The 23,955-nt window shown below is 29.6% G+C and overlaps 1 protein-coding gene across 8 annotated transcripts in view; it reads left to right on the plus strand.

Moving 5' to 3' along the window:
- Mipp1 (Multiple inositol polyphosphate phosphatase 1) overlaps positions 1 to 23,955 on the plus strand; it is a 1,171,163-nt gene that overhangs the window by 461,550 nt on the left and 685,658 nt on the right. The window contains exon 1 of one of the 8 annotated variants that reach the window (XM_067757524.1): positions 6,084 to 6,102. The exons of the other annotated variants lie outside the window; for them this stretch is intronic. The gene's annotated coding sequence lies outside the window, so the exon portion shown is untranslated. Of the gene's footprint in view, positions 1 to 6,083; positions 6,103 to 23,955 lie in introns of those variants that run through there. 8 annotated transcript variants of the gene reach the window in all.

A 23,955-nucleotide genomic window follows, 5' to 3' on the forward strand; every position in this document is an offset into this window, starting at 1 on the left:
AGATTTCGGAGATATCGCTAACGCATCTCAAAAAAACCAAGAACGCAGCAATTTGGAAGCACTAAAAGTACTTTTCCTATAACTACAAACGATGAAATTGATTGTAGTGAAATTCATTTTTTTGTAGTTTTTATAGTTACTCCGAAAATATAATACATTGTGCGGAAACCAAGCAATTTAAGCAAATTTGGGTTCTTTATTTTTGAAATATGTTTTAAATCGTTTGCAGTTTTTCATACGAAAAAAAATTTTTTTTTGGTCCACAGGTTTCGGAGATATTGCTAACGCATCTCAAAAAAACCAAGAACGCAGCAATTTGGAAGCACTAAAAGCACTTTTCCTATAGCTAAAAACGATGAAATTGATTGTAGTGAAATTCATTTTTTGTAGTTTTTACAGTTACTCCGAAAATATAATACATTGTGCGGCAACCAAGCAATTTAAGCAAATTTGGGTTTTTTCTTTTTGAAATACGTTTTAAATCGTTTGTAGTTTTTCATACGAAAAAAAATTTTTTTAATCCACAAATTTCGGATCTATCCCTAACGCATCTCAAAAAAACCAAGAACGCAGCAATATGAAAGCACTAAAAGTACTTTTCCTATAACTACAAACGATGAAATTGATTGTAGTGAAATTAATTTTTTTGTAGTTTTTATAGTTACTCCGAAAATATAATACATTGTGCGGAAACCAAGCAATTTAAGCAAATTTGGGTTTTTCTTTTTGAAATACGTTTTAAATCGTTTGTAGTTTTTCGCACGAAAAAAAAATTTTTTAGTCCACAGGTTTCGGAGATATCGCAAACGCATCTCAAAAAACCAAGAACGCAGCAATTTAGAAGCACTAAAAGTACTTTTCCTATAACTACAAACGATGAAATTGATTCTAGTGAAATTAATTTTTTGTAGGTTTTATAGTTACTCCGAAAATATAATACATTGTGCGAAAACCAAGCACTTTAAGCAAATTTGGGGTTTTTCTTTTTGAAATACGTTTTAAATCGTCTGTAGTTTTTCATACGAAAAAAAAAATATTTTTTTGGTTCAAAGGTTTCGGAGATATCGCTAACGCATCTCAAAAAAACCAAGAACACAGCAATTTGGAAGCACTAAAAGTACTTTTCCTATAACTACAAACGATGAAATTGATTGTAGTGAAATTCATTTTTTTTAGTTTTTATAGTTACTCCGAAAATATAATACATTGTGCGGAAACCAAGCAATTTAAGCAAATTTGGGTTTTTTCTTTTTGAAATGCATTTTAAATCGTTTGTAGTTTTTCATACGAAAAACAATTTTTTTTAGTCCACAGGTTTCGGAGATATCGCAAACGCATCTCAAAAAACCAAGAACGCAGCAATTTAGAAGCACTAAAAGTACTTTTCCTATAACTACAAACTATGAAATTGATTCTAGTGAAATTAATTTTTTGTAGGTTTTATAGTTACTCCAAAAATATAATACATTGTGCGGAAACCAAGCAATTTAAGCAAATTTGGGCTTTTTCTTTCTGAAATACGTTTTAAACCGTTTGTAGTTTTTCATACGAAAAACAATTTTTTTTAGTCCACAGGTTTCGGAGATATCGCAAACGCATCTCAAAAAACCAAGAACGCAGCAATTTAGAAGCGCTAAAAGTACTTTTCCTATAACTACAAACGATGAAATTGATTCTAGTGAAATTAATTTTTTGTAGGTTTTATAGTTACTCCGAAAATATAATACATTGTGCGAAAACCAAGCACTTTAAGCAAATTTGGGGTTTTTCTTTTTGAAATACGTTTTAAATCGTCTGTAGTTTTTCATACGAAAAAAAAAATATTTTTTTGGTCCACAGGTTTCGGAGATATCGCTAACGCATCTCAAAAAAACCAAGAACACAGCAATTTGGAAGCACTAAAAGTACTTTTCCTATAACTACAAACGATGAAATTGATTGCAGCGAAATTCATTTTTTTTTTAGTTTTTATGGTTACTCCGAAAATATAATACATTGTGCGGAAACCAAGCAATTTAAGTAAATTTGGGTTTTTTTTTGAAATACGTTTTAAATCGTTTGTAGTTTTTCATACGAAAAACATTTTTTTTTTTTGGTCCACAGGTTTCGGAGATATCGCTAACGCATCTCAAAAAAACCAAGAACACAGCAATTTGGAAGCACTAAAAGTACTTTTCCTATAACTACAAACGATGAAATTGATTGTAGTGAAATTCATTTTTTTTAGTTTTTATAGTTACTCCGAAAATATAATACATTGTACGGAAACCAAGCAATTTAAGCAAATTTGGGTTTTTTCTTTTTGAATTGCATTTTAAATCGTTTGTAGTTTTTCATAGGAAAAACATTTTTTTTTGGTCCACAGCTTTCGGAGATATCGCTAACGCATCTCAAAAAAACCAAGAACGCAACAATTTGGAAGCACTAGAAGTACTTTTCCCTTAATTAAAAACGATGAAATTGATTGTAGTGAAATTCATTTTTTTGTAGTTTTTATAGTTACTCCGAAAATATTATACATTGTGCGGAAACCAAGCAATTTAAGCAAATTTGGGTTTTTTTTTGAAATACGCGTTTGTAGTTTTTCATACGAAAAAAAATTTTTTTAGTCCACAGGTTTCGGAGATATCGCTAACGCATCTCAAAAAAACCAAGAACGCAGCAATTTGGAAGCACTAAAAGCACTTTTCCTATAACTACAAACGATGAAATTGATTGTAGTGAAATGAATTTTTTTGTAGTTTTTATAGTTACTCCGAAAATATAATACATTGTGCGGAAACCAAGCAATTTAAGCAAAATTGGGTTTTTTTCTTTTTGAAATATGTTTTAAATTGTCTGTAGTTTTTCATACGAAAAAAAATTTGTTTGGTCCACAGGTTTCGGAGATATCGCTAACGTATCTCAAAAAAACCAAGAACACAGCAATTTGGAAGCACTAAAAGTACTTTTCCTATAACTACAAACGATGAAATTGATTGTAGTGAAATTCATTTTTTTTAGTTTTTATAGTTACTCCGAAAATATAATACATTGTGCGGAAACCAAGCAATTTAAGCAAATTTGGGTTTTTTCTTTTTGAAATGCATTTTAAATCGTTTGTAGTTTTTCATACGAAAAAAAATTTTTTTTTTGTCCACAGGTTTCGAAGATATCGCAAACGCATCTCAAAAAAACCAAGAACGCAGCAATTTGGAAGCACTAAAAGTACTTTTCCTATAACTGCAAACGATGAAATTGATTCTAGTGAAATTAATTTTTTTTAGGTTTTATAGTTACTACGAAAATATAATACATTGTGCGGAAACCAAGCAATTTAAGCAAAATTGGGTTTTTTTCTTTTTGAAATATGTTTTAAATTATCTGTAGTTTTTCATACGAAAAAAAATTTGTTTGGTCCACAGGTTTCGGAGATATCGCTAACGCATCTCAAAAAAACCAAGAACGCAGCAATTTGGAAGCACTAAAAGTACTTTTCCTATAACTACAAACGAAGAAATTGATTGTAGTGAAATTCATTTTTTTGTAGTTTTTATAGTTACTCCGAAAATATAATACATTGTGTGGAAACCAAGCAATTTAAGCAAATTTGGGTTTTTTCTTTTTGAAATATGTTTTAAATCGTTTGTAGTTTTTCATACGAAAAAAAATGTTTTTTTGGTCCTAGTTTTTCGCACGAAAAAAAAATTTTTTTAGTCCACAGGTTTCGGAGATATCGCTAACGCATCTCAAAAAAACCAAGAACGCAGCAATTTGGAAGCACTAAAAGTACTTTTCCTATAACTACAAACGATGAAATTGATTGTAGTGAAATTCATTTTATTGTACTTTTTATAGTTACTCCGAAAATATAATACATTGTGCGGAATTAAGCAATTTAAGCAAATTTGGGTTTTTTCTTTTTAAATACGTTTTAAATCGTTTGCAGTTTTTCATACGAAAAAAAAAATATTTTTTGGTCCACAGGTTTCGGAGATATCGCTAACGCGTCTCAAAAAAACCAAGAACGCAGCAATTTGGAAGCACTAAAAGTACTTTTCCTAAAACTACAAACGTTGAAATTGTAGTGAAATTCATTTTTTTGTAGTTTTATAGTTACTCCGAAAATATAATACATTGTGCGGAAACCAAGCAATTTAAGCAAATTTGGGTTTTTTCTTTTTGAAATACGTTTTAAACCGTTTGTAGTTTTTCATACGAAAAAAAATTTTTTTTAGTCCACAGGCTCCGGAGATATAGCTAACGCATCGCAAAAAACCCAAGAATTCAGCAATTTGGAAACACTAAAAGTACTTTTCCTATAACTACAAACGATGAAATTGATTGTAGTGAAATTCATTTTTTTTAGTTTTTATCGTTACTCCGAAAATATAATACATTGTGCGGAAACCAAGCAATTTAAGCAATTTTTTTTTTTGAAATACGTTTTAAATCATTTGTAGTTTTTCATAAGAAACGAAATTTTTTTTTGGTCCACAGGTTTCGAAGATATCGCTAACGCATCTCAAAAAAACCAAGAACGCAGCAATTTGGAAGCACTAAAAGTACTTTTCCTATAACTACAAACGATGAAATTGATTGTAGTGAAATTCATTTTTTTTAGTTTTTATCGTTACTCCGAAAATATAATACATTGTGCGGAAACCAAGCAATTTAAGCAATTTTTTTTTTTGAAATACGTTTTAAATCATTTGTAGTTTTTCATAAGAAACGAAATTTTTTTTTGGTCCACAGGTTTCGAAGATATCGCTAACGCATCTCAAAAAAACCAAGAACGCAGCAATTTGGAAGCACTAAAAGTACTTTTCCTATAACTACAAAGGATGAAATTGATTGCAGCGAAATTCATTTTTTTTTTAGTTTTTATGGTTACTCCGAAAATATAATACCTTGTGCGGAAACCAAGCAATTTAAGCAAATTTAGGTTTTTATTTTTGAAATAGGTTTTAAATCGTTTGTAGTTTTTCATGCGAAAAAAAAATTTTTTTAGTCCACAGATTTTGGAGATATCGCTAACGCATCTCAAAAAAACCAAGAACGCAGCAATTTGGAAGCACTAAAAGCACTTTTCCTATAACAACAAACGATGAAATTGATTGTAGTGAAATTCATTTTTTTGTACTTTTTATAGTTACTCCGAAAATAAAACATTTTGCGGAAACCAAGCAATTTAAGCAAATTTGGGTTTTTTCTTTTTGAAATACGTTTTAAATAGTTTGTAGTAGTTCATAGGAACACATTTTTTTTTTGGTCCACAGGATTCGGAGATATCGCTAACGCATCTCAAAGAAACCAAGAACGCAGCAATTTGGAAGCACTAAAAGTACTTTTCCTATAACTACAAACGATGAAATTGATTGTAGTGAAATTAATTTTTTTGTAGTTTTTATAGTTACTCCGAAAATATAATACAAATTTGGGTTTTTTTCTTTTTGAAATACGTTTTAAATCGTTTGTAGTTTTTCGTACGAAAAACATTTTTTTTTATTCCACAGGTTTCGGAGATATCGCTAACGCATCTCAAAAAAACCAAGAACGCAGCAATTTGGAAGCACTAAAAGTACCTTTCCTATAACTACAAACGATGAAATTGATTGTAGTGAAATTAATTTTTTTGTAGTTTTTATAGTTACTCCGAAAATATAACACAAATTTGGGGTTTTTTTTTTTGAATTACGTTTTAAATCGTTTGCTGTTTTTCATAGGAAAACAAATTTTTTTTTTGGGCCACAGGTTTCGGAGATATCGCTAACGCATCTCAAAAAAACCAAGAACGCAGCAATTTGGAAGCACTAGAAGTACTTTTTCTATAACTAAAAACGATGAAATTGATTGTAGTGAAATTAATTTTTTTGTAGTTTTTATGGTTACTCCGAAAATATAATACATTGTGAGGAAACCAAGCAGTTTAAGCAAATTTTGGTTTTTTTCTTTTTGAAATGCGTTTTAAATCGTTTGTAGTTTTTCATACGAAATAATGTTTTTTTTTTTGGTCCACAGATTTCGGAAATATCGCTAACGCATCTCAAAAAAAACCAAGAACGCAGCAATTTGGAAGCACTAAAAGTACTTTTCCTATAGCTAAAAACGATGAAATTGATGGTAGTGAAATTCATTTTTTGTAGTTTTTACAGTTACTCCGAAAATATAATACATTGTGCCGAAACCAAGCAATTTATGCAAATTTGGGTTTTTTCTTTTTGAAATACGTTTTAAACCGTTTGTGGTTTTTCATACGAAAAAAAAAAATTTTTTAATCCACAGGTTTCGGAGATATTGCGAACGCATCTCAAAAAAACCAAGAACGCAGCAATTTGGAAGCACTAAAAGTACTTTTCCTATAACTACAAAGGATGAAATTGATTGCAGCGAAATTCATTTTTTTTTAGTTTTTATGGTTACTCCGAAAATATAATACATTGTGCGGAAACCAAGCAATTTAAGCAAATTTGGGTTTTTCTTTTTGAAATAGGTTTTAAATCGTTTGTAGTTTTTCATGCGAAAAAAAATTTTTTTTAGTCCACAGATTTCGGAGATATCGCTAACGCATCTCAAAAAAACCAAGAACGCAGCAATTTGGAAGCACTAAAAGTACTTTTCCTATAACTACAAACGATGAAATTGATTGTAGTGAAATTCATTTTTTTGTAGTTTTTATAGTTACTCCGAAAATATAATACATTGTGCGGAAACCAAGCAATTTAAGCAAATTTGGGTTCTTTATTTTTGAAATATGTTTTAAATCGTTTGCAGTTTTTCATACGAAAAAAAATTTTTTTTTGGTCCACAGGTTTCGGAGATATTGCTAACGCATCTCAAAAAAACCAAGAACGCAGCAATTTGGAAGCACTAAAAGCACTTTTCCTATAGCTAAGAACGATGAAATTGATTGTAGTGAAATTCATTTTTTGTAGTTTTTACAGTTACTCCGAAAATATAATACATTGTGCGGCAACCAAGCAATTTAAGCAAATTTGGGTTTTTTCTTTTTGAAATACGTTTTAAATCGTTTGTAGTTTTTCATACGAAAAAAAAATTTTTTTAATCCACAAATTTCGGATCTATCCCTAACGCATCTCAAAAAAACCAAGAACGCAGCAATATGAAAGCACTAAAAGTACTTTTCCTATAACTACAAACGATGAAATTGATTGTAGTGAAATTAATTTTTTTGTAGTTTTTATAGTTACTCCGAAAATATAATACATTGTGCGGAAACCAAGCAATTTAAGCAAATTTGGGTTTTTCTTTTTGAAATACGTTTTAAATCGTTTGTAGTTTTTCGCACGAAAAAAAAATTTTTTAGTCCACAGGTTTCGGAGATATCGCAAACGCATCTCAAAAAACCAAGAACGCAGCAATTTAGAAGCACTAAAAGTACTTTTCCTATAACTACAAACGATGAAATTGATTCTAGTGAAATTAATTTTTTGTAGGTTTTATAGTTACTCCGAAAATATAATACATTGTGCGAAAACCAAGCACTTTAAGCAAATTTGGGGTTTTTCTTTTTGAAATACGTTTTAAATCGTCTGTAGTTTTTCATACGAAAAAAAAAATATTTTTTTGGTTCAAAGGTTTCGGAGATATCGCTAACGCATCTCAAAAAAACCAAGAACACAGCAATTTGGAAGCACTAAAAGTACTTTTCCTATAACTACAAACGATGAAATTGATTGTAGTGAAATTCATTTTTTTTAGTTTTTATAGTTACTCCGAAAATATAATACATTGTGCGGAAACCAAGCAATTTAAGCAAATTTGGGTTTTTTCTTTTTGAAATGCATTTTAAATCGTTTGTAGTTTTTCATACGAAAAACAATTTTTTTTAGTCCACAGGTTTCGGAGATATCGCAAACGCATCTCAAAAAACCAAGAACGCAGCAATTTAGAAGCACTAAAAGTACTTTTCCTATAACTACAAACGATGAAATTGATTCTAGTGAAATTAATTTTTTGTAGGTTTTATAGTTACTCCAAAAATATAATACATTGTGCGGAAACCAAGCAATTTAAGCAAATTTGGGCTTTTTCTTTCTGAAATACGTTTTAAACCGTTTGTAGTTTTTCATACGAAAAACAATTTTTTTTAGTCCACAGGTTTCGGAGATATCGCAAACGCATCTCAAAAAACCAAGAACGCAGCAATTTAGAAGCGCTAAAAGTACTTTTCCTATAACTACAAACGATGAAATTGATTCTAGTGAAATTAATTTTTTGTAGGTTTTATAGTTACTCCGAAAATATAATACATTGTGCGAAAACCAAGCACTTTAAGCAAATTTGGGGTTTTTCTTTTTGAAATACGTTTTAAATCGTCTGTAGTTTTTCATACGAAAAAAAAAATATTTTTTTGGTCCACAGGTTTCGGAGATATCGCTAACGCATCTCAAAAAAACCAAGAACACAGCAATTTGGAAGCACTAAAAGTACTTTTCCTATAACTACAAACGATGAAATTGATTGCAGCGAAATTCATTTTTTTTTTAGTTTTTATGGTTACTCCGAAAATATAATACATTGTGCGGAAACCAAGCAATTTAAGTAAATTTGGGTTTTTTTTTGAAATATGTTTTAAATCGTTTGTAGTTTTTCATACGAAAAACATTTTTTTTTTTTGGTCCACAGGTTTCGGAGATATCGCTAACGCATCTCAAAAAAACCAAGAACACAGCAATTTGGAAGCACTAAAAGTACTTTTCCTATAACTACAAACGATGAAATTGATTGTAGTGAAATTCATTTTTTTTAGTTTTTATAGTTACTCCGAAAATATAATACATTGTACGGAAACCAAGCAATTTAAGCAAATTTGGGTTTTTTCTTTTTGAATTGCATTTTAAATCGTTTGTAGTTTTTCATAGGAAAAACATTTTTTTTTGGTCCACAGCTTTCGGAGATATCGCTAACGCATCTCAAAAAAACCAAGAACGCAACAATTTGGAAGCACTAGAAGTACTTTTCCCTTAATTAAAAACGATGAAATTGATTGTAGTGAAATTCATTTTTTTGTAGTTTTTATAGTTACTCCGAAAATATTATACATTGTGCGGAAACCAAGCAATTTAAGCAAATTTGGGTTTTTTTTTGAAATACGCGTTTGTAGTTTTTCATACGAAAAAAAATTTTTTTAGTCCACAGGTTTCGGAGATATCGCTAACGCATCTCAAAAAAACCAAGAACGCAGCAATTTGGAAGCACTAAAAGCACTTTTCCTATAACTACAAACGATGAAATTGATTGTAGTGAAATGAATTTTTTTGTAGTTTTTATAGTTACTCCGAAAATATAATACATTGTGCGGAAACCAAGCAATTTAAGCAAAATTGGGTTTTTTTCTTTTTGAAATATGTTTTAAATTGTCTGTAGTTTTTCATACGAAAAAAAATTTGTTTGGTCCACAGGTTTCGGAGATATCGCTAACGTATCTCAAAAAAACCAAGAACACAGCAATTTGGAAGCACTAAAAGTACTTTTCCTATAACTACAAACGATGAAATTGATTGTAGTGAAATTCATTTTTTTTAGTTTTTATAGTTACTCCGAAAATATAATACATTGTGCGGAAACCAAGCAATTTAAGCAAATTTGGGTTTTTTCTTTTTGAAATGCATTTTAAATCGTTTGTAGTTTTTCATACGAAAAAAAATTTTTTTTTTGTCCACAGGTTTCGAAGATATCGCAAACGCATCTCAAAAAAACCAAGAACGCAGCAATTTGGAAGCACTAAAAGTACTTTTCCTATAACTGCAAACGATGAAATTGATTCTAGTGAAATTAATTTTTTTTAGGTTTTATAGTTACTACGAAAATATAATACATTGTGCGGAAACCAAGCAATTTAAGCAAAATTGGGTTTTTTTCTTTTTGAAATATGTTTTAAATTATCTGTAGTTTTTCATACGAAAAAAAATTTGTTTGGTCCACAGGTTTCGGAGATATCGCTAACGCATCTCAAAAAAACCAAGAACGCAGCAATTTGGAAGCACTAAAAGTACTTTTCCTATAACTACAAACGAAGAAATTGATTGTAGTGAAATTCATTTTTTTGTAGTTTTTATAGTTACTCCGAAAATATAATACATTGTGTGGAAACCAAGCAATTTAAGCAAATTTGGGTTTTTTCTTTTTGAAATATGTTTTAAATCGTTTGTAGTTTTTCATACGAAAAAAAATGTTTTTTTGGTCCTAGTTTTTCGCACGAAAAAAAAATTTTTTTAGTCCACAGGTTTCGGAGATATCGCTAACGCATCTCAAAAAAACCAAGAACGCAGCAATTTGGAAGCACTAAAAGTACTTTTCCTATAACTACAAACGATGAAATTGATTGTAGTGAAATTCATTTTATTGTACTTTTTATAGTTACTCCGAAAATATAATACATTGTGCGGAATTAAGCAATTTAAGCAAATTTGGGTTTTTTCTTTTTAAATACGTTTTAAATCGTTTGCAGTTTTTCATACGAAAAAAAAAATATTTTTTGGTCCACAGGTTTCGGAGATATCGCTAACGCGTCTCAAAAAAACCAAGAACGCAGCAATTTGGAAGCACTAAAAATACTTTTCCTAAAACTACAAACGTTGAAATTGTAGTGAAATTCATTTTTTTGTAGTTTTATAGTTACTCCGAAAATATAATACATTGTTGGGTTTTTTATTTTTGAAATATGTTTTAAATCGTTTGCAGTTTTTCATACGAAAACAAAATTTTTTTTTGGTCTACAGGTTTCGGAGATATTGCTAACGCATCTCAAAAAAACCAAGAACGCAGCAATTTGAAAGCACTAAAAGTACTTTTCCTATAACTACAAACGATGAAATTGATTGTAGTGAAATTCATTTTTTTGTACTTTTTATAGTTACTCCGAAAATATAATACATTGTGCGGAAACCAAGCAATTTAAGCAAATTTGGGTTTTGTGTTTTTGAAATACGTTTTAAATCGTTTGTAGTTTTTCATAGGAAAAAAATTTTTTTTTGGTCCACAGATTTTGGAGATATCCCTAACGCATCTCAAAAAAACCAAGAACGCAGCAATTTGGAAGCACTAAAAGTACTTTTCCTATAACTACAAACGATGAAATTGATTGTAGTGAAATTGATTTTTTTGTAGTTTTTATAGTTACTCCGAAAATATAATACATTTTGCGGAAACCAAGCAATTTAAGCAAATTTGGGTTTTTCTTTTTGAAATACGTTTTAAATCGTTTGTAGTTTTTCGCACGAAAAAAATTTTTTAGTCCACAGGTTTCGGAGATATCGCTAACGCATCTAAAAAAAACCAAGAACGCAGCAATTTGGAAGCACTAAAAGTACTTTTCCTATAACTACAAACGATGAAATTGATTGTAGTGAAATTCATTTTTTTGTACTTTTTATAGTTACTCCGAAAATATAATACATTTTGCGGAAACCAAGCAATTTAAGCAAATTTGGGGCTTTCTTTTGAAATACGTTTTAAATCGTTTGTAGTTTTTCATAGGAAAACATTTTTTTTTTGGTCCACAGGTTTCGGAGATATCGCTAACACATCTCAAAAAAACCAAGAACGCAGCAATTTGGAAGCACTAAAAGTACTTTTCCTATAACTACAAACGATGAAATTGATTGTAGTGAAATTAATTTTTTTGTAGTTTTTATAGTTACTCCGAAAATATAATACAAATTTGAGTTTTTTTCTTTTTGAAATACGTTTTAAATCGTTTGTAGTTTTTCATACGAAAAAATATTTTTTTGTATTCCACAGGTTTCGGAGATATCGCTAACGCATCTCAAAAAAAACCAAGAACGCAGCAATTTGGAAGCACTAAAAGTACTTTTCCTATAACTACAAACGATGAAATTGATTGTAGTGAAATTAATTTTTTTGTAGTTTTTATAGTTACTCCGAAAATATAATACAAATTTGAGTTTTTTTCTTTTTGAAATACGTTTTAAATCGTTTGTAGTTTTTCATACGAAAAAATATTTTTTTGTATTCCACAGGTTTCGGAGATATCGCTAACGCATCTCAAAAAAAACCAAGAACGCAGCAATTTGGAAGCACTAAAAGTACTTTTCCTATAACTACAAACGATGAAATTGATTGTAGTGAAATTAATTTTTTTGTAGTTTTTATAGTTACTCCGAAAATATAATACATTGTGCTGAAACCAAGCAATTTAAGCAAATTTGGGTTTTTTTCTTTTTGAATACTTTTTAAATCGTTTGTTGTTTTTCATACGAAAAAAAATTTTTTTTTTGTCCACAGGTTTCGGAGATATCGCTAACGCATCTCAAAAAAACCAAGAAAGCAGCAATATGGAAGCACTAAAAGTACTTTTCCTATAACTACAAACGATGAAATTGATTGTAGTGAAATTCATTTTTTTGTAGTTTTTATAATTACTCCGAAAATATAATACATTGTGCGGAAACCAAGCAGTTTAAGCAAATTTGGGTTTTTTATTTTTGAAATACGTTTAAATCGCTTGCAGTTTTTCAAACGAAAAAAATTTTTTTTGGTCGACAGGTTTCGGAGATATCGCTAACGCATCTCAAAAAAACCAAGAACGCCGAACTCCGAAAATATAACACTTGTGCGGAAACCAAGCAATTTAAGCAAATTTTTAGGTTCTTTTTTTTAAATACGTTTTAAATCGTTTGTAGGTTTTCATACGAAAAAAACTTTTTTTTTTGGTCCACAGGTTTCGGAGATATCGCTAACGCATCTCAAAAAAACCAAGAAAGCAGCAATATGGAAGCACTAAAAGTACTTTCCCTATAACTACAAACGATGAAATTGATTGTAGTGAAATTCATTTTTTTGTAGTTTTTATAATTACTCCGAAAATATAATACATTGTGCGGAAACCAAGCAATTTAAGTAAATTTGGGTTTTTTCTTTTTGAAATACGTTTTAAATCGTTTGTAGTTTTTGATACGAAAAAAAAATTTTTTTTGTCCACAGGTTTCGGAGATATCGCTAACGCATCTCAAAAAAACCAAGAACGCAGCAATTTGGAAGCACTAAAAGTACTTTTCCTATAACTACAAACGATGAAATTGATTGTAGTGAAATTCATTTTTTTGTACTTTTTATAGTTACTCCGAAAATATAATACATTGTGCGTAAGCCAAGCAATTTAAGCAAATTTGGGTTTTTTCTTTTTGAAATACGTTTTAAATCGTTTTTAGTTTTTCATAGGAAAAAAAATTTTTTTTTGGTCCACAGGTTTCGCAGATATCGCTAACGCATCTCAAAAAAACCAATAACGCAGCAATTTGGAAGCACTAAAAGTACTTTTCCTATAACTACAAACGATGAAATTGATTGTAGTGAAATTCATTTTTTTGTACTTTTTATATTTACTCCGAAAATATAATACATTGTGCGTAAGCCAAGAAATTTAAGCAAATTTGGGTTTTTTCTTTTTGAAATACATTTTAAATCGTTTGTAGTTTTTCATAGGGAAAAAAAATTTGTTTTAGTCTACAGGTTTCGGAGATATCGCTAACGCATCTCAAAAAAACCAATAACGCAGCAATTTGGAAGCACTAAAAGTACTTTTCCTATAACTACAAACGATGAAATTGATTGTAGTGAAATTAATTTTTTTGTAGTTTTTATAGTTACTCCGAAAATATAATACATTGTGCGGAAACCAAGCAATTTAAGCAAATTTGGGTTTTTCTTTTTGAAATACGTTTTAAATCGTTTGTAGTTTTTCGCACGAAAAAAAATTTTTTAGTCCACAGGTTTCGGAGATATCGCTAACGCATCTAAAAAAAACCAAGAACGCAGCAATTTGGAAGCACTAAAAGTACTTTTCCTATAACTACAAACGATGAAATTGATTGTAGTGAAATTCATTTTTTTGTACTTTTTATAGTTACTCCGAAAATATAATACATTTTGCGGAAACCAAGCAATTTAAGCAAATTTGGGTTTTTTTTTTGAAATACGTTTTAAATCGTTTGTAGTTTTTCATAGGAAAACATTTTTTTTTGGTCCACAGGTTTCGGAGATATCGCTAACGCATCTCAAAAAAACCAAGGACGCAGCAATTTGGAAGCACTAAAAGTACTTTTCCTATAACTACAAACGATGAAATTGATTGTAGTGAAATTAATTTTTTTGTAGTTTTTATGGTTACTCCGAAAATATAATACATTGTGCGGAAACCAAGCAATTTAAGTAAATTTGGGTTTTTTCTTTTTGAAATACGTTTTAAATCGTTTGTAGTTTTTGATACGAAAAAAAAATTTTTTTTGTCCACAGGTTTCGGAGATATCGCTAACGCATCTCAAAAAAACCAAGAACGCAGCAATTTGGAAGCACTAAAAGTACTTTTCCTATAACTACAAACGATGAAATTGATTGTAGTGAAATTCATTTTTTTGTACTTTTTATATTTACTCCGAAAATATAATACATTGTGCGTAAGCCAAGAAATTTAAGCAAATTTGGGTTTTTTCTTTTTGAAATACATTTTAAATCGTTTGTAGTTTTTCATAGGGAAAAAAAATTTTTTTTAGTCCACAGGTTTCGGAGATATCGCTAACGCATCTCAAAAAACCCAATAACGCAGCAATTTGGAAGCACTAAAAGTACTTTTCCTATAACTACAAACGATGAAATTGATTGTATTGAAATTCATTTTTTGTAGTTTTTTAGTTACTCCGAAAATATAATACATTGTGCGGAAACCAAGCAATTTAATCAAATTTGGGTTTTTTATTTTTGAAATATGTTTTAAATCGTTTGCAGTTTTTCATACGAAAAATAATTTTTTTTGGTCCACAGGTTTCGGAGATATTGCTAACGCATCTCAAAAAAACCAAGAACGCAGCAATTTGAAAGCACTAAAAGTACTTTTCCTATAACTACAAACGATGAAATTGATTGTAGTGAAATTCATTTTTTTGTACTTTTTATAGTTACTCCGAAAATATAATACATTGTGCGGAAACCAAGCAATTTAAGCAAATTTGGGTTTTTTGTTTTTGAAATACGTTTTAAATCGTTTGTAGTTTTTCATAGGAAAACAATTTTTTTTTGGTCCACAGATTTTGGAGATATCCCTAACGCATCTCAAAAAAACCAAGAACGCAGCAATTTGGAAGCACTAAAAGTACTTTTCCTATAACTACAAACGATGAAATTGATTGTAGTGAAATTAATTTTTTTGTAGTTTTTATAGTTACTCCGAAAATATAATACATTGTGCGGAAACCAAGCAATTTAAGCAAATTTGGGTTTTTCTTTTTGAAATACGTTTTAAATCGTTTGTAGTTTTTCGCACGAAAAAAAATTTTTTAGTCCACAGGTTTCGGAAATATCGCTAACGCATCTAAAAAAAACCAAGAACGCAGCAATTTGGAAGCACTGAAAGTACTTTTCCTATAACTACAAACGATGAAATTGATTGTAGTGAAATTCATTTTTTTGTACTTTTTATAGTTACTCCGAAAATATAATACATTTTGCGGAAACCAAGCAATTTAAGCAAATTTGGGTTTTTTCTTTTGAAATACGTTTTAAATCGTTTGTAGTTTTTCATACGAAAAAAAAATTTTTTTAATCCACAGGTTTCGGAGATATTGCGAACGCATCTCAAAAAAACCAAGAACCCAGCAATTTGGCAGCACTAAAAGTACTTTTCCTATAACTACAAAGGATGAAATTGATTGCGGCGAAATTCATTTTTTTGTAGTTTTTATGGTTACTCCGAAAATATAATACATTGTGCGGAAACCAAGCAATTTAAGCAAATTTTGGTTTTTTTCTTTTTGAAATGCGTTTTAAATCGTTTTTAGTTTTTCATACGAAATAATGTTTTTTTTTTGGTTCACAGGTTTCGGAGATATCGCTAACGCATCTCAAAAAAACCAGGAACGCCGAACTCCGAAAATATAACACATTGTGCGGAAACCAAGCAATTTAAGCAAATTTTGGGGTTTTTTTTTTAAATACGTTTTAAATCGTTTGTAGGTTTTCATACGAAAAAAAAATTTTTTTTTTGTCCACAGGTTTCGGAGATATCGTTAACGCATCTCAAAAAACCAAGAAAGCAGCAATATGGAAGCACTAAAAGTACTTTTCCTATAACTACAAACGATGAAATTGATTGTAGTGAAATTCATTTTTTTGTAGTTTTTATAATTACTCCGAAAATATAATACATTGTGCGGAAACCAAGCAGTTTAAGCAAATTTGGGTTTTTTATTTTTGAAATACGTTTAAATCGCTTGCAGTTTTTCATATGAAAAAATTTTTTTTTGGTCGACAGGTTTCGGAGATATCGCTAACGCATCTCAAAAAAACCAAGAACGCCGAACTCCGAAAATATAACACATTGTGCGGAAACCAAGCAATTTAAGCAAATTTTTAGGTTCTTTTTTTTAAATACGTTTTAAATCGTTTGTAGGTTTTCATACGAAAAAAACTTTTTTTTTTGGTCCACAGGTTTCGGAGATATCGCTAACGCATCTCAAAAAAACCAAGAAAGCAGCAATATGGAAGCACTAAAAGTACTTTCCCTATAACTACAAACGATGAAATTGATTGTAGTGAAATTCATTTTTTTGTAGTTTTTATAATTACTCCGAAAATATAATACATTGTGCGGAAACCAAGCAATTTAAGTAAATTTGGGTTTTTTCTTTTTGAAATACGTTTTAAATCGTTTGTAGTTTTTGATACGAAAAAAAAATTTTTTTTGTCCACAGGTTTCGGAGATATCGCTAACGCATCTCAAAAAAACCAAGAACGCAGCAATTTGGAAGCACTAAAAGTACTTTTCCTATAACTACAAACGATGAAATTGATTGTAGTGAAATTCATTTTTTTGTACTTTTTATAGTTACTCCGAAAATATAATACATTGTGCGTAAGCCAAGCAATTTAAGCAAATTTGGGTTTTTTCCTTTTGAAATACGGTTTAAATCGTTTTTAGTTTTTCATAGGAAAAAAAATTTTTTTTTGGTCCACAGGTTTCGCAGATATCGCTAACGCATCTCAAAAAAACCAAGAACGCAGCAATTTGGAAGCACTAAAAGTACTTTTCCTATAACTACAAACGATGAAATTGATTGTAGTGAAATTAATTTTTTTGTATTTTTTATATTGACTCCGAAAATATAATACATTGTGCGCAAGCCAAGAAATTTAAGCAAATTTGGGTTTTTTCTTTTTGAAATACATTTTAAATCGTTTGTAGTTTTTCATAGGGAAAAAAAATTTTTTTTAGTCCACAGGTTTCGGAGATATCGCTAACGCATCTCAAAAAAACCAATAACGCAGCAATTTGGAAGCACTAAAAGTACTTTTCCTATAACTACAAACGATGAAATTGATTGTATTGAAATTCATTTTTTTGTAGTTTTTATAGTTACTCCGAAAATATAATACATTGTGCGGAAACCAAGCAATTTAATCAAATTTGGGTTTTTTATTTTTGAAATATGTTTTAAATCGTTTGCAGTTTTTCATACGAAAAAAAATTTTTTTTGGTCCACAGGTTTCGGAGATATTGCTAACGCATCTCAAAAAAACCAAGAACGCAGCAATTTGAAAGCACTAAAAGTACTTTTCCTATAACTACAAACGATGAAATTGATTGTAGTGAAATTCATTTTTTTGTACTTTTTATAGTTACTCCGAAAATATAATACATTGTGCGGAAACCAAGCAATTTAAGCAAATTTGGGTTTTTTGTTTTTGAAATACGTTTTAAATCGTTTGTAGTTTTTCATAGGAAAACAATTTTTTTTTTGGTCCACAGATTTTGGAGATATCCCTAACGCATCTCAAAAAAACCAAGAACGCAGCAATTTGGAAGCACTAAAAGTACTTTTCCTATAACTACAAACGATGAAATTGATTGTAGTGAAATTAATTTTTTTGTAGTTTTTATAGTTACTCCGAAAATATAATACATTGTGCGGAAACCAAGCAATTTAAGCAAATTTGGGTTTTTCTTTTTGAAATACGTTTTAAATCGTTTGTAGTTTTTCGCACGAAAAAAAATTTTTTAGTCCACAGGTTTCGGAGATATCGCTAACGCATCTAAAAAAAACCAAAAACGCAGCAATTTGGAAGCACTAAAAGTACTTTTCCTATAACTACAAACGATGAAATTGATTGTAGTGAAATTCATTTTTTTGTACTTTTTATAGTTACTCCGAAAATATAATATATTTTGCGGAAACCAAGCAATTTAAGCAAATTTGGGTTTTTTCTTTTGAAATACGTTTTAAATCGTTTGTAGTTTTTCATAGGAAAACATTTTTTTTTTGGTCCACAGGTTTCGGAGATATCGCTAACGCATCTCAAAAAAACCAAGGACGCAGCAATTTGGAAGCACTAAAAGTACTTTTCCTATAACTACAAACGATGAAATTGATTGTAGTGAAATTAATTTTTTTGTAGTTTTTATGGTTACTCCGAAAATATAATACATTATGCGGAAACCAAGCAATTTAAGCAAATTTTGGTTTTTTTCTTTTTGAAATGCGTTTTAAATCGTTTGTAGTTTTTCATACGAAATAATGTTTTTTTTTTGGTTCACAGGTTTCGGAGATATCGCTAACGCATCTCAAAAAAACCAGGAACGCCGAACTCCGAAAATATAACACATTGTGCGGAAACCAAGCAATTTAAGCAAATTTTGGGGTTTTTTTTTTAAATACGTTTTAAATCGTTTGTAGGTTTTCATACGAAAAAAAATTTTTTTTTTTTGTCCACAGGTTTCGGAGATATCGCTAACGCATCTCAAAAAAACCAAGAAAGCAGCAATATGGAAGCACTAAAAGTACTTTTCCTATAACTACAAACGATGAAATTGATTGTAGTGAAATTCATTTTTTTGTAGTTTTTATAATTACTCCGAAAATATAATACATTGTGCGGAAACCAAGCAGTTTAAGCAAATTTGGGTTTTTTATTTTTGAAATACGTTTAAATCGCTTGCAGTTTTTCATAAGAAAAAAATTTTTTTTGGTCGACAGGTTTCGGAGATATCGCTAACGCATCTCAAAAAAACCAAGAACGCCGAACTCCGAAAATATAACACATTGTGCGGAAACCAAGCAATTTAAGCAAATTTTTAGGTTCTTTTTTTTAAATACGTTTTAAATCGTTTGTAGGTTTTCATACGAAAAAAACTTTTTTTTTTGGTCCACAGGTTTCGGAGATATCGCTAACGCATCTCAAAAAAACCAAGAAAGCAGCAATATGGAAGCACTAAAAGTACTTTTCCTATAACTACAAACGATGAAATTGATTGTAGTGAAATTCATTTTTTTGTAGTTTTTATAATTACTCCGAAAATATAATACATTGTGCGGAAACCAAGCAATTTAAGTAAATTTGGGTTTTTTCTTTTTGAAATACGTTTTAAATCGTTTGTAGTTTTTGATACGAAAAAAAAATTTTTTTGTCCACAGGTTTCGGAGATATCGCTAACGCATCTCAAAAAAACCAAGAACGCAGCAATTTGGAAGCACTAAAAGTACTTTTCCTATAACTACAAACGATGAAATTGATTGTAGTGAAATTCATTTTTTTGTACTTTTTATAGTTACTCCGAAAATATAATACATTGTGCGTAAGCCAACCAATTTAAGCAAATTTGGGTTTTTTCTTTTTGAAATACGTTTTAAATCGTTTTTAGTTTTTCATAGGAAAAAAATTTTTTTTTGGTCCACAGGTTTCGCAGATATCGCTAACGCATCTCAAAAAAACCAAGAACGCAGCAATTTGGAAGCACTAAAAGTACTTTTCCTATAACTACAAACGATGAAATTGATTGTAGTGAAATTCATTTTTTTGTACTTTTTATATTTACTCCGAAAATATAATACATTGTGCGTAAGCCAAGAAATTTAAGCAAATTTGGGTTTTTTCTTTTTGAAATACATTTTAAATCGTTTGTAGTTTTTCATAGGGAAAAAAAATTTTTTTTAGTCCACAGGTTTCGGAGATATCGCTAACGCATCTCAAAAAAACCAATAACGCAGCAATATGGAAGCACTAAAAGTACTTTTCCTATAACTACAAACGATGAAATTGATTGTATTGAAATTCATTTTTTTGTAGTTTTTATAGTTACTCCGAAAATATAATACATTGTGCGGAAACCAAGCAATTTAATCAAATTTGGGTTTTTTATTTTTGAAATATGTTTTAAATCGTTTGCAGTTTTTCATACGAAAAAAAATTTTTTTTGGTCCACAGGTTTCGGAGATATTGCTAACGCATCTCAAAAAAACCAAGAACGCAGCAATTTGGAAGCACTAAAAGTACTTTTCCTATAACTACAAACGATGAAATTGATTGTAGTGAAATTAATTTTTTTGTAGTTTTTATAGTTACTCCGAAAATATAATACATTGTGCGGAAACCAAGCAATTTAAGCAAATTTGGGTTTTTCTTTTTGAAATACGTTTTAAATCGTTTGTAGTTTTTCGCACGAAAAAAAATTTTTTAGTCCACAGGTTTCGGAGATATCGCTAACGCATCTAAAAAAAACCAAGAACGCAGCAATTTGGAAGCACTAAAAGTACTTTTCCTATAACTACAAACGATGAAATTGATTGTAGTGAAATTCATTTTTTTGTACTTTTTATAATTACTCCGAAAATATAATACATTGTGCGGAAACCAAGCAATTTAATCAAATTTGGGTTTTTTGTTTTTGAAATACGTTTTAAATCGTTTGTAGTTTTTCAAAGGAAAACAATTTTTTTTTTGGTCCACAGATTTTGGAGATATCCCTAACGCATCTCAAAAAAACCAAGAACGCAGCAATTTGGAAGCACTAAAAGTACTTTTCATATAACTACAAACGATGAAATTGATTGTAGTGAAATTAATTTTTTTGTAGTTTTTATAGTTACTCCGAAAATATAATACATTGTGCGGAAACCAAGCAATTTAAGCAAATTTGGGTTTTTCTTTTTGAAATACGTTTTAAATCGTTTGTAGTTTTTCGCACGAAAAAAAATTTTTTAGTCCACAGGTTTCGGAGATATCGCTAACGCATCTAAAAAAAACCAAGAACGCAGCAATTTGGAAGCACTAAAAGTACTTTTCCTATAACTACAAACGATGAAATTGATTGTAGTGAAATTCATTTTTTTGTACTTTTTATAGTTACTCCGAAATATAATACATTTTGCGGAAACCAAGCAATTTAAGCAAATTTGGGTTTTTTCTTTTGAAATACGTTTTAAATCGTTTGTAGTTTTTCATAGGAAAACATTTTTTTTTTGGTCCACAGGTTTCGGAGATATCGCTAACGCATCTCAAAAAAACCAAGGACGCAGCAATTTGGAAGCACTAAAAGTACTTTTCCTATAACTACAAACGATGAAATTGATTGTAGTGAAATTAATTTTTTTGTAGTTTTTATGGTTACTCCGAAAATATAATACATTGTGCGGAAACCAAGCAATTTAAGTAAATTTGGGTTTTTTCTTTTTGAAATACGTTTTAAATCGTTTGTAGTTTTTGATACGAAAAAAAAATTTTTTTTGTCCACAGGTTTCGGAGATATCGCTAACGCATCTCAAAAAAACCAAGAACGCAGCAATTTGGAAGCACTAAAAGTACTTTTCCTATAACTACAAACGATGAAATTGATTGTAGTGAAATTCATTTTTTTGTACTTTTTATATTTACTCCGAAAATATAATACATTGTGCGTAAGCCAAGAAATTTAAGCAAATTTGGGTTTTTTCTTTTTGAAATACATTTTAAATCGTTTGTAGTTTTTCATAGGGAAAAAAAATTTTTTTTAGTCCACAGGTTTCGGAGATATCGCTAACGCATCTCAAAAAACCCAATAACGCAGCAATTTGGAAGCACTAAAAGTACTTTTCCTATAACTACAAACGATGAAATTGATTGTATTGAAATTCATTTTTTGTAGTTTTTTAGTTACTCCGAAAATATAATACATTGTGCGGAAACCAAGCAATTTAATCAAATTTGGGTTTTTTATTTTTGAAATATGTTTTAAATCGTTTGCAGTTTTTCATACGAAAAATAATTTTTTTTGGTCCACAGGTTTCGGAGATATTGCTAACGCATCTCAAAAAAACCAAGAACGCAGCAATTTGAAAGCACTAAAAGTACTTTTCCTATAACTACAAACGATGAAATTGATTGTAGTGAAATTCATTTTTTTGTACTTTTTATAGTTACTCCGAAAATATAATACATTGTGCGGAAACCAAGCAATTTAAGCAAATTTGGGTTTTTTGTTTTTGAAATACGTTTTAAATCGTTTGTAGTTTTTCATAGGAAAACAATTTTTTTTTTGGTCCACAGATTTCGGAGATATCGCTAACGCATCTCAAAAAAACCAAGAAAGCAGCAATATGGAAGCACTAAAAGTACTTTCCCTATAACTACAAACGATGAAATTGATTGTAGTGAAATTCATTTTTTTGTAGTTTTTATAATTACTCCGAAAATATAATACATTGTGCGGAAACCAAGCAATTTAAGTAAATTTGGGTTTTTTCTTTTTGAAATACGTTTTAAATCGTTTGTAGTTTTTGATACGAAAAAAAAATTTTTTTTGTCCACAGGTTTCGGAGATATCGCTAACGCATCTCAAAAAAACCAAGAACGCAGCAATTTGGAAGCACTAAAAGTACTTTTCCTATAACTACAAACGATGAAATTGATTGTAGTGAAATTCATTTTTTTGTACTTTTTATAGTTACTCCGAAAATATAATACATTGTGCGTAAGCCAAGCAATTTAAGCAAATCTGGGTTTTTTCTTTTTGAAATACGTTTTAAATCGTTTTTAGTTTTTCATAGGAAAAAAAATTTTTTTTTGGTCCACAGGTTTCGCAGATATCGCTAACGCATCTCAAGAAAACCAATAACGCAGCAATTTGGAAGCACTAAAAGTACTTTTCCTATAACTACAAACGATGAAATTGATTGTAGTGAAATTCATTTTTTTGTACTTTTTATATTTACTCCGAAAATATAATACATTGTGCGTAAGCCAAGAAATTTAAGCAAATTTGGGTTTTTTCTTTTTGAAATACATTTTAAATCGTTTGTAGTTTTTCATAGGGAAAAAAAATTTTTTTTAGTCTACAGGTTTCGGAGATATCGCTAACGCATCTCAAAAAAACCAATAACGCAGCAATTTGGAAGCACTAAAAGTACTTTTCCTATAACTACAAACGATGAAATTGATTGTATTGAAATTCATTTTTTTGTAGTTTTTATAGTTACTCCGAAAATATAATACATTGTGCGGAAACCAAGCAATTTAATCAAATTTGGGTTTTTTATTTTTGAAATATGTTTTAAATCGTTTGCAGTTTTTCATACGAAAAAAAATTTTTTTTGGTCCACAGGTTTCGGAGATATTGCTAACGCATCTCAAAAAAACCAAGAACGCAGCAATTTGAAAGCACTAAAAGTACTTTTCCTATAACTACAAACGATGAAATTGATTGTAGTGAAATTCATTTTTTTGTACTTTTTATAGTTACTCCGAAAATATAATACATTGTGCGGAAACCAAGCAATTTAAGCAAATTTGGGTTTTTTGTTTTTGAAATACGTTTTAAATCGTTTGTAGTTTTTCATAGGAAAACAATTTTTTTTTTGGTCCACAGATTTTGGAGATATCCCTAACGCATCTCAAAAAAACCAAGAACGCAGCAATTTGGAAGCACTAAAAGTACTTTTCCTATAACTACAAACGATGAAATTGATTGTAGTGAAATTAATTTTTTTGTAGTTTTTATAGTTACTCCGAAAATATAATACATTGTGCGGAAACCAAGCAATTTAAGCAAATTTGGGTTTTTCTTTTTGAAATACGTTTTAAATCGTTTGTAGTTTTTCGCACGAAAAAAAATTTTTTAGTCCACAGGTTTCGGAGATATCGCTAACGCATCTAAAAAAAACCAAGAACGCAGCAATTTGGAAGCACTAA

Source organism: Eurosta solidaginis, chromosome 5, assembly GCF_040869045.1.
Source record: "Eurosta solidaginis isolate ZX-2024a chromosome 5, ASM4086904v1, whole genome shotgun sequence".
In the NCBI taxonomy this organism is placed as follows: Eukaryota; Metazoa; Arthropoda; class Insecta; order Diptera; family Tephritidae; genus Eurosta; species Eurosta solidaginis.